We start from the raw sequence: 11,996 nt of genomic DNA on the forward strand, positions 1-11,996 counted from the left end.
AGGTTTCAAGGAAACAGAGGCGATCCGGCTCGTTCAGGCTTTTGTGCTAAGTCGTATCACATATAGCCTTCCTTTCCAGGACCCCACGAAAACAGAACTAAAGGCCCTAGATGCGTTGATTAGAACGTCGTACAAAGCGGCTCTCGGCCTACCACAGGGAACCTCTACTGAACGCCTGCTGGCCCTCGGGATTCATAATAACTACGAGGAGCTACGGGCAGCGACGCTCATATCTCAACGGGAGCGGCTTAGCTTAACCACCTCTGGCAGAAAATTACTTTGCCGCGTGGGTTACCCTACTCGTCCACAGTATGCGGGAGAAGAACTCGAATCTCTGACCAGAGTCCTTCGTGAAAGGATCATAGTAGCCCCAATCCCTAAGAACATGAGTCCAAAATACCACCAGGGACGTAGAAATGCTCGAGCTCGAAAGTTAATGCAGCAATTCGATGGAAACCCGGATACAGTCTACACAGATGTCGCTCGATGCGGTGCTTACAAATACGCCCTCGCAGTGGTAGGAGCGGCCGCAAATCAAGGGCTTGTGACTTGTGCCACGGCTAGAGTTGCATCTGCGAATACCGCAGAAGCTTCAGCCATCGCGCTAGCTATTAAAACTAAGGACGCTCTGGGACAATTGTCGATAACTCTTACAGATTCCCAAGTCGCATGTAGACTATTCCTCACCGGGAGGCTACCACACAGCACCACTCACCTATTAGGATCTAACCTAACGCAGAAACACATGATCATCTGGTGCCCGGGTCCCGCAGGACTCGAGGGCAACGAGAGAGCGGACGGCGCAGCTCGTGCTTTTGTCAACCGAGCGGCCGACCACTCTGACGAAAACCCCTTTTTACCACGAGACATCCTTGAGCACCAGCGGCGCGAGCGAAGAAAGTACAGTCCACCACACCCTGACCTATCCAGGCAGGACTCTTACGACTGGCGCCGAATACAGACGCACACATTTCCACACCTTTATTTGAAAAATGCCATTCACCCAACGCTGTACAGCGCTCGCTGTCCTTGGTGCGGAGGCCGGCCAACTCTCGCCCACATTACGTGGGACTGCCAGAACAGGCCACCCAAAATTAATACACCAAAAATAGCCGGCAAACTTTCCGGAAGGGAGCAGTGGGAGACTTGGCTCGCCAGCGAGGATCGGGAGATGCAACTAGCGCTTCTCGACCAAGCACGGCGGACCGCTCAAGCCAGTGGGGCCTTGGACTAGGGGCTCCACCCACTCGCTTTCTGCATTTTTTTTTCTTTTAAATAAACGTTTTGATATATATCTCACTTTCATGTTTACTTCGACAACCTCGAAGCCTTTCTGTCGGCTCATTTTCCATATCGCCTCATTAGCAGCCACTACGGCTCTTTGTACGTGACTATCACGCACAGGCGCCTCGGGTACCGTGCACACCACGATCTGCACCCGAGGGGATAGATCGCGCAAGTCATCCACCCGCTTCGCCAAGCGCTGGGCTAGACCTGGCCCTTTCCGGTTTAGGACGTCATTTAGCCCAGCTGTTACTATGACAAGGTTGCGCACGTGGGCCTTTTCCGCGAGCTTTTCTTTCGCTCGCTCCATGACAGAACCCAGTGTCCGCCCTGGAAATGTCCCTACCGCCACCCTTTTGTCGCCTTTTACCCTCTCCACAATTGCTTTTGAGCACCCAGCCAGGTTTGAGTCGCCAGCGATAATCACCCTTTCACTCTCTCCTACCTCGCCTTGCTACCCTTTGTCCTTTTCCGCGTGATTCGGACTCGACAAGGGGCATTGTCCCCTGGCCTCCTGCTTTTTCTGCGTGGCGGCCTCACGGTAGGTGCCGCTCTTTCCAGCGAACCCTTACCAGTAAGTACCAGTAAGAACCAGTAAGTATGCCAGACACGAGGACGAAAAAGGACAGAGCATTAAACGACAGGTTAAAAATGCGGAAGGTAAAAATTGGATAAATTCAATGGAAAAGAAGCATAGTGTAGAACTATATCGATACTGGAAACAGCAGATCAGGAAGGAAGCGTTTTATGATAACTCAAGAGGCAGTGCCCTACTCTTTGAAGCTAGATCAGGACGTCTTAGAACGCGGAGCTATAAAAAGAAATTTAAGGAAGAAGAAGACACATATACTGTGTGTGGTAAATATGTAGAAACAATGGAACACCTCATACTAAAATGTGATGGTATCAATCCCGATGTCGATGCGGCCACAGTCACCCTTCCTGAGGCCCTAGGGTTCAGAGATAATGATAGTCCTCTAAATAAATGTGCGGTGGAAATTAGCAAAAGGCGATTGGAGGATTGGTGGCTCAAAAGCAGAGAGGTGACATAAGGTTAAAAGGGTAGGAAGACGTATTTAAAGAAAATCGAGAAATTCAATAACACACAACACAGATAAAAATAAAAGGCAAAATAAAAATCTGAGCATGGTGGCAACTGCCATCGCCCCGTTTCAAAGGGGACGCTCCTACCTTCCATCCATCCATCCATCCTTATCACCCTGCATGCATTCCACGTATTTCGCTGACCCCCCTCGCCTGTCGCGTCCGGGGTCTGAGTTCCATTGTCACGCACATTCTCGTTCACAATGGCGGTCCTGTTCAGCTTTTCCTCGGCTGCTTCAAGTCTCTTTTCAACTACCTTCCATGCATCACGCTCCCTGTTTAGCTCATTTTTGAGCTTTTGCACCTGTTTTAGCAGCTCTTCCTGGAAACCCTCTATTTTCTGCAGCCTAGTGTCGACATCACATTATGTGCCGGGTGATTCGATGCCCCCTCCATTCTCATCCATCTCCTCATCTGCCTTGAGGGACCCCCGCGCACTGCTTGTTTTACCGTCTTTCTCGCCATGTATTGCACGGCTTTTTGCAAATACTACAATACTATATTAATGCTACTACTGATGCAAATACTATAATACTATATCAATGCAGAGCGCGTGCCTTTTAGCAAAGACTGTTACGCACAGGATCCAAATGCTCAAAATGTTGCAAAGCAACTCTCACCACTGTTTCCAAAACAATCAATGCCGCGGAGACCGAAAGTATGACACGCTCTTGCATGCGCTCAACCACGCGGCCACGCTCTCACTTTCCTACCAAAACACGCACAGTAAAACCACTTATAGCTATTTGTCTTGCCACTTACAAGCTACCCTTTAAAGACTACAACCACTCAATGTCCCACCCGGCTGCACGTGTTGGAGCACGTGGCACGAAAGTACTCTCTAACGATCCTGCAAAAACAAATGTACACGAAGCACACCCACGCACCCGAAATACAAGACAAAAAAGAAAAGAAAAGGAAAATAACCCAATTACTACTTAAAGGCAAAAAATCAGCAAATAAAAAACAGAAGCAAGCTCAAAGCATGCAGAAAAACCTGATTTCGTCGCCGCCACGGAGCCCCGAAAAGCATGTCCATTCGCCACAATATCCAAACAAGAAAAACCAAAAATATTGCGCTTATTACGGCGCCTCTAGCGTGAAATGTTGAAACTAAAGTAAGCATCCCGAAGGGATTCTACTATTATGGTTTTGTTAGCAGCGGTGCGTGGTCGATTTTTTTGCTCACTGTGGCCATTTGTTGAACTTGATAGTGTGCGGGGCACGCTTGGTACTACCCAGTTCAGGACAGAGGGCGCTTTTTAGCGCCATTTTCGCAGCGCCCCCTAGGCAATGCAAGAACCCCATACTCACGGAGGAAGGAAACTCCGTTCCGTTCCGTTCCAAAAACTTTTATTTCCATCAGAGAAGGAGACCCCCTACTCCCTGCCCCTGGCGCGCAGGCCTAGGGACAGGGGTGGGGGTCTCCGCGACTAGATGCAGGCAAAGAGTTGTTGACTCTTCGCGGCCTTTGCCGCCAGATGGATGGGGAAGGAAACTCAGGAGAGGCCCTGACGTCACTCTTTGTGAAGCTAAAGTGAAGCCGGAAGTTGGCGTTGCTCATGGCGTTGCTCCGCCTATCGGGCCAGCTCTCCTCTCTTGTTTGCATTTCTCGCGAAACCACGCCGCGCTGCGCGCAACCGTGGTGCTCGGATGCGCGCGCTCCGCACCAATATTAAACAATCGTTAGCACGTTAGCATGATTCCGCCAAAGAGGGCAATATTTCCCGCGGATATTACTTCATCCGTTGCCATTGCCGTGGTGCGGTACATTGCATACAGCGTTGCATGAGCGTTCATTCACGAACTTCAGTTCCTCGTGTCCCACCTGGCCACAGCAAAATCCGGGAGAGCACGGTCCAGCTAACGTAGCGCAACGAAACACGGAGACCAACGCGAACCTGCTCGCACGGCGCGTTTGCCACGGTACGAAACCTACGGAGCAACACGTGTGAGCGCACAGAACCAAAAAACAAGCCGCCATTGTGGCCCGAAAAGCGTGGCCGCCACGGCAAAGAAATTAAAAATCAGCAAAAAAGAGGAGAACCTACTACGTCATTTTCTCCACAATTCTTTCCTAGCGCGCGGAGGGCGTAGGGTCTCCTCAGTTTCCTTCCTCCATGCCCATACCTCACAACGCTCTTAACTAACAAAAGCAATCTAGTAACAGTGCTCTTTACATACTTCAGTTTCACAGCTCCGCTCGGGAGGTGGCCGAAGTGGTGGTCACGCGAACTAGCGGCGCTGCGATTGCCTTTTTCGTCATTTTTTCTTTCGTTTCTGATAGAAGTTGCTTCATTTCTGGTAAATTTACAATTTATATTTTGAGAAGTAGTTATTTTACAGTTCTTAATTTTGAGCCACTTTGTGAAAATTTGTCATATCTGAGCTAGGTATTGTGCAAGAAGTTCCGTATGCCGTGCTGTTTTGCCTCCGGCTGCACGTGCGGCCTGAGACACGATGCCGCTGGTCGCCATTTTTTCGCACCGCCGCAAGACGCGCTGGAGAGTCTAAAAGTTGGGAACGCATGCTACACCGAAAAGACAAACGCCTCACAAACAAATCAAAAGTGTGTGAACGCCACTTTGAAGACGACGACATTTTGAAATACTACCAGCATGTTGTGCGTATCAAAGAAATATTGATTCCTCGCGGGAAATGGATGCTTGTTCCCGGCGCATTTCCTCGGCTCTTTCCTGGGCTGCCTGAGCACATCTCAAAGCCAAAAAATGTGAAGCGAAAGCGACGTCCACCAAAAGAACTAGCGCAAGTGCCGGCAAGTACATCAGGCGAAGCTTGTAGTGACAGCGCTTCAACTTCAAACCTGCTGTTGGGCTTGGAAGAAGGAACTTGAGAAATATGCGCTCCACACTTTGCGCTCAATGAGCTCACGAACGTGACACTGCCCTCTGCGCTCTGGAAGTTCGAAATTGTTGAGGACGACGCAACACAGAAGAGATGTGGAGTATTTTATACGAGGGAACTGGTAGCCGGGCATCTGCGAGTAATGAAAACTGTTGTGCCTGAAGAGGATGGTACTTGCTGCATAAACGGCTACAGCAAAATTCACAAGAGGCTATTTCGAGCTGCGACTAGCATTGCAAGCGTGGAAAGAATCCCGAGAGAAGCAGACAGCTTGAACGTATGTGCGGGCGTGAAAGCAAGCCAGCGTGACACGGCGACATCAGATCATATGCATCACAAACAGTGCAATGTACTTACAAAGCAACTAGACTGCGCGCGTTGTCTCCATCTACAGAGGAAACTTCGATTGAGCATTAAGGCTCCGAGCGCAACGCTCAAGCGATATCAAAAACTACGCAATGTGAAGAGGCTGCTTAGGGCGGCTGCTGCGCATCAAAAGCAAAAGAACGAAATTTGGCTCTGAAGAAAAGGCTTTCTGAAATGCCCGATAACAGGATCGAGGAAGCGTTGGCCGAACTTCCGCCTTTACAGCGACTTACATTTATGATATCGTTTAAACAATTGAAAGCAAAGTCTCCGTGTGGCGCGCGGTACAATGCGGACTGGCTTCTGAATTGTTCAATGCTGAGGATAGCGAGCCCTCGAGCATATAAGCTTCTATCTGACATGAACATGCTGCCCTTGCCCTCCCTGAGCCGTCTCACATAAATACTGAAAGGAATACCATGCAAGTATGGTTTCAATCCTCTCTGTATGGCAGCTATTGGAAAACAGCTGGGCAACAGAGCAGATGGGAAGACATTCGGCACACTGATTTTGGATGAAATTAAGTTGCGCCAGGCGTACGATTTCAACATGTCAACATTCAAACTTGATGGTTTTGTGGACTACAGTGGTATTTAAAATGAAGGAACTGACCAACTTGCAGATCATGCGCTCGAGCTGATGTTCGTAACACTTCTGGAGAGCAGGGTGCAACTGATTGCCACCTTTGCCACGAGAGGTGCTGCTATGCCTTCTAGCCACCATAGTGCTGCGCCTGGCAAGATTTTAGCAGAGCTGGTGTTGCAAGCAGTAATGCAATTGCATAAATATTATTACGATATTATCGGTAGATACCCGAGAGACGAGCCGCCGCGAGAACGACGACGAAGTGGGTCTGTGCCCTTGGCACGAGTGAATGTCGGCCTGGCGCTCTGGCTCCAGTCCAGTGTAAATAGCCTGTAAATAGCCTCTTTCGTCTTTCGTCTGTGTTCCTACATGTAACATTCTGGTGGAGGTCAGCGATCCCCGTCCTCGCCACGGAACTCCGGAGTGGTCGGTACATCGAGCTTGTCACCATGCCTCCCGGTGACGAGCCCGCCTCTGCAACGGTTTCGGCTGGTTCGACTGCTCCAATCGTCACGGTTGCCCAACATCGCGACCCTGGTGTGTTCTCTGGCCTGGAGGGACAGGATGTTGACGAATGGATCAAGCTATATGAACATGCCAGCACTAATAACAGGTGGGACCCAACAATTATGCTCGCCAATGTCATCTTTTATCTTGGCGGCACCCCACGCGTGTGGTACCAGACGCATGACGACGAGATAAGCAGTTGGGACACTTTCAAAGAAAAGCTACGGGAACTGTTCGGTGACCCCATTGGCCGCAGGATTGCCGCGAGAAAGGCTCTTGCGTCTCGTGTTCAGACATCTACAGAGCCGTACGTTTCATACATCTTCGACGTCTTGGCTCTATGTCGCAAAGCTGACGATGCTATGTCTGAATCAGATAAAGTGTCCCATGTTCTAAAAGGCATCGCCGACGACGCTTTCAATTTGCTTGTTTTCGGCAACGTATCGACAATCGACGCCATCATTACAGAATCCTGTCGCCTTGAACAAGCCAAGAGCCGCCGTATCACACACCACATCATGCGGCTACCAAACACCGCTGCTACGTCGACATTAGAGGGTCGACCGCGTCAGGTTACCACCTGTGACGACGTCACCCGTACTGTTCGCCGCGAGCTCGAGGCCGCCTGTTCGCCAACTTTCTCCACGACGCCTCCCAATCCGCCAGCAACCACGATTGCCATGATTCAGGCCATAGTCAGGCAGGAATTTAAGAACAGGGGTCTGAACTCCGTGTGTTCAACATCTACGCCCAGCGTTCCCCAGCTCTACCGGCCCTCCTCGTCCCCGACAGTCCTTTTCTACCACATCTCGCCGCAACCCGTCCGAATAGCATACCCCTGATGACAGACCAATCTGCTTCCACTGCTGTCACATCGGCCACGTCGCCCGTCACTGCCACAACCGATGGCCACCGCCTCCTCGGACATACGCCGCCACTTATTCCCGCACCTTTGGACCTTCTGTTCCCTATGCCACCCGCCATGAACCCACTGCCGCTGATGCCCCTGCTCCGAACCTCCGCTACAGCCGCTCACCCTCACCTCGATGCCGTCAGTCTCGTTCGCCCCAACGCCGCCGCTTCTTTTCGCCGCCTATCGCCTCCCGGGCCCAGCCGGAAAACTAGGCACTGCAGCTTCTGGAGGTGAAGCTGCGTTGTCGATACTGCCCTTAAATCGTCTGCTCACGTTAAACACGAACCAAAACCTCCTTGACGTTGGCGTTGATGGCTATCCTGTCACGGCACTCATCGATACAGGGGGCACATCTTTCTATTACGAGTGCTGCCTTCCGACGACGACTGAACAAGCTCCTCACATCAGCGTCGGCACGCGTCGTCCGCGTTGTGGATGGCGGTACTGTTCCTATCATCGGCATGTGTACGGCACGTGTTAGCATCGCCGGCCGCCACACTCCTGTCCTCTTCACCGTGATTGCTCATTGCTCCCACGACCTCATTCTCGGCCTCGATTTTCTCTCCGCGCATTCTACTCTTATTGACTGCTCTGCTAGTACCCTTCACCTTGAGTTGCCGATTCTCGCAGAACCTTCTGACGCACCCCAGTGCCGCCTACGCCCCACCGGCTTTATTCGCCTGCCGCCAAAATCAATAGCCTATATTGAACTCTTGTCTTCCACACCATGCAGTCCCTGATGGCGAGTACCTCGTCACTCCTCTGCCCGACATTCCACTACAGTATGACGTTACCGTACCCTCACAGTATACTTACTATTACTGCAAACCGCACTCGCATACCTATCTTTAACTTTGGATTGGCAAAGCAAATTCTACCGCAAGGTATTTGCCTTGCCAACGTTGATTGTCTCGGCGACCATCACGTGGCAGCGTTATCAACCGATGCTTCTTGCGAGCTTAGCAGGCCCATCACGCCAGCCTCGGCCGCCGATTCTAAGATACAGAAAATGGTTGCGACGGGCCCGTCTTCTGCGCAGGCTGAAGACCTTTACCAAGTATTATCGTCCTACAGAGATATTTTCGACTTCGACGATCGCCTTTTAGGCCAGACGCTCGCAGTCAAGCGCCGCATTCTTACTGGCGATGCTGCTCCTATTCACCGAAGACCGTATCGAGTTTCTGCGTCGGAACGCCGAGTAATTCAAAGCGAAGTCAACAAAATGCTAGACAAAAACATCATTGAGCCTTCTTCGAGTCCCTGGGCGTCACCTGTAGTGTTGGTTAAGAAGAAGGATGGCACGTGGAGCTTCTGTGTAGACTACCGCCATCTGAACGCCATAACTAAGAAGGACGTCTACCCGCTCCCGCGTATAGACGACGCCCTTGACTGCCTCCACGGTTCCAGCTATTTCTCTTCTATCGATCTTCGTTCTGGATACTGGCAGATTGCTGTTGACGATGTGGACAGAGAAAAAACCGCGTTCATCACACCTGATGGCCTATACCAATTTAAAGTAATGCCGTATGGATTATGCAACGGCCCTGCCACCTTTGAGCGTATGATGGACTCCTTGCTCCGTGGTTTCGAATGGTCCACTTGTCTCTGCTACCTCGACGACGTCATCGTCTTCTCGCCCACGTTCGACACTCACCTTGAGCGTCTAACAGCTATACTAGATGTATTTAGAAAGGCGAAGCTGCAACTTCACTCGTCAAAATGTCGTTTCGGCCACCGCCAAATTGCTGTTCTGGGCCACCTCGTTTATGCTTTCGGAGTACCGCATGATCCCGACAAAACTCGCGCTGTCCGAGACTTTCCGGTTCCGAAGACAGCCGCAGACGTTCGAAGTTTTGTCGGGCTATGCTCGTACTTTCGTCGTTTTGTTCCAGATTTTGCGACAATTGCTAGACCCCTAACTAACCTTTTGAAGAAAGGGGTACAATTATCGTGGGGCACTGGACAGGCTGCCGCCTTCTCGCGTCTCGTCACTCTTCTAACCTCGAGCACCACCCATTCTCGCCCACTTCGACCCTGATGCCCCTACAGAATCGCGTACAGTTGCCAGCGGTCATGGCGTAGGTGCCGTCTTAGCCCAGCGTCAGCGTGGCCAGGATCGCGTTATTATTTATGCAAGCCACCTCCTCACACCATCGGAGCGCAACTATTCCATTACGGAACGAGAATGCCTTGCTGTAGTCTGGGCGGTTGCGAAGTTCCGTCCTTATACCCCTAAGGTCGCCATTTTTCCGTAGTCGCTGACCATCATGCTCTCTGCTGGCTCTCATCCCTAAAAGATCCTACAGGCCGGCTTGGTCGATGGGCTTTGAGACTACAAGAATTTTCGTATTCTGTGGTCTACAAGTCTGGCCGCCTGCACCAAGACACTGACAGCCTGTCGCGTCACCCTGTTGACGACCCTGACTCCTCCAATATTACCAGTGCTGCTTGTGTATTCTCTGTGTCGCAGCTGCTTCATTTCGCCGACGAGCAACGTCGTGACGCCTACATCAGAGCACTCATCGACCGTTTTGAACACTCTCCGGCCGACGCCACTCTACGCCTCTTCGTACTCCGCGACGGTACACTGTACCGTCGTAACCTTCATCCGGACGGCTCTGAGTTCCTACTTGTCATACCTAAAGACCTCCGCTCAACCGTTCTAGAAGAGCTCCACGACGCGCCAACGGCAGGACACCTCGGCGTATCTCGAACCTATGACCGTGTACGTCGCCGTTTTTTCTGGCCGGGCCTTGCCCGTTCCGTACGACGTTACGTCACCGCTTGTGAACTTTGCCAACGACGCAAGAAGCCTTCCCAGCCCCCCGCTGGTTACCTACAGCCGCTTGACATCCCTGCCGAGCCCTTCCATCGTGTTGGCTTAGACCTTCTCGGCCCATTTCCGGAATCTACATCAGGAAACAAGTGGGTTGCAGTCGCGGCTGTCTACGCGACTCGCTACGCCGTAACCCGCGCTCTTCCGACCAGTTGCGCAACTGACGTTGCGGACTTCCTTGTACATGATATCATTTTGATGCATGATGCTCCGCGTCAATTGCTTACAGACCGTGGCCGTACGTTTTTGGCGAAAGTCATTGACGACATCATGCGGGCCTCCTCCATTCGGCATAAATTTACTACCTCCTACCAAACGAACGGCCTCACTGAGCGTTTGAACCGCACCCTTACAGACATGCTACCTAAATACGTTTCAGATGACCACCGTGACTGGGACCTGGCTCTACCCTACAGTACCTTTGCATACAACTCTTCCCGTCTCGAAACTGTCGGCTTTTCACCGTTTTACCTCTTGTATGGCCGCGAACCGACGCTACTACTAGACACCGTGCTTCCGTCCACCACAGCTTCAACTAGTGCTTATGCCCGTGATGCAATCGCACGTGCTGACCATGCTCGTCAACTTGCGTGCATTCATCTACAAGTCTCTCAATACAAACAGAAGCGACGCTACGACCTCCGTCACCGTGATGTCCATTTTGCGCCCGGCACCCTCCTGTTGCTTTGGTCACCATCGCGTAAAGTTGGCCTTTGTGAGAAACTGCTTTCCTGTTATACCGGCCCATATCGCGTGCTCCGCCAAGTGACCGATGTCACCTATGAAATTGTTCTAGCCACGCCCACTACGTCCTCCGGTGTGACCAACAGTGACATTTTCCACGTCACCCAACTCAAGCCCTACAACTCTCCACGTGCCTTGGATATTTAAAAGCACCGTGACTGCGCTTTTGCCACCAGGGGGTAGTATTGCGATATTATCAGCAGATACGCGAGAGACGAGCCGCCGCGAGAACGACGATGAATTGGGTTTGTGCCCTTGGCGCGAGTGAATGTCGGCCTGGCGCTCTGGCTCCAGTCCAGTGTAAATAGCCAGTAAATAGCCTCTTTCGTCTGTGTCTTTCTACACGTAACAATATGGTGCTATGGTGATCGCCGTAGTCAGTGACGGGGCTGGGAACAATCGCTCGATGTGGCAGCAGATGGGAATCAGCGGCAGCGTAACCTCACCTTCTCACAAGATTCCACATCCATGCCTGCCTGAGCGCGCGTGCCTTTATTTCCTGTGTGATGTGCCACATGCCCTGAAGTGTGTACGCAACCATTTGCTCAAGCACAAATATGGACAGGTGAGCTAGCGTAGTTTATTTCATATGTAACCTGTGCTGATTGGCGTCGATAACTGTTTTTCAGGCTGGAGATTACCGCATAAGCTTTGCCCACAATCAACTTCTCCATGAGTGCAAAAGAAAGCATCATCTCAAAGTCGTCCCCAAGCTCTCAGCAGCGCTCGTAAACCCCACAAACTTGCAGAGAATGAATGTGCGACTCGCTGCACAGGTGAGCTATTAAAGAT

This window comes from Dermacentor albipictus, chromosome 3, assembly GCF_038994185.2.
Source record: "Dermacentor albipictus isolate Rhodes 1998 colony chromosome 3, USDA_Dalb.pri_finalv2, whole genome shotgun sequence".
Lineage (NCBI taxonomy): Eukaryota > Metazoa > Arthropoda > Arachnida > Ixodida > Ixodidae > Dermacentor > Dermacentor albipictus.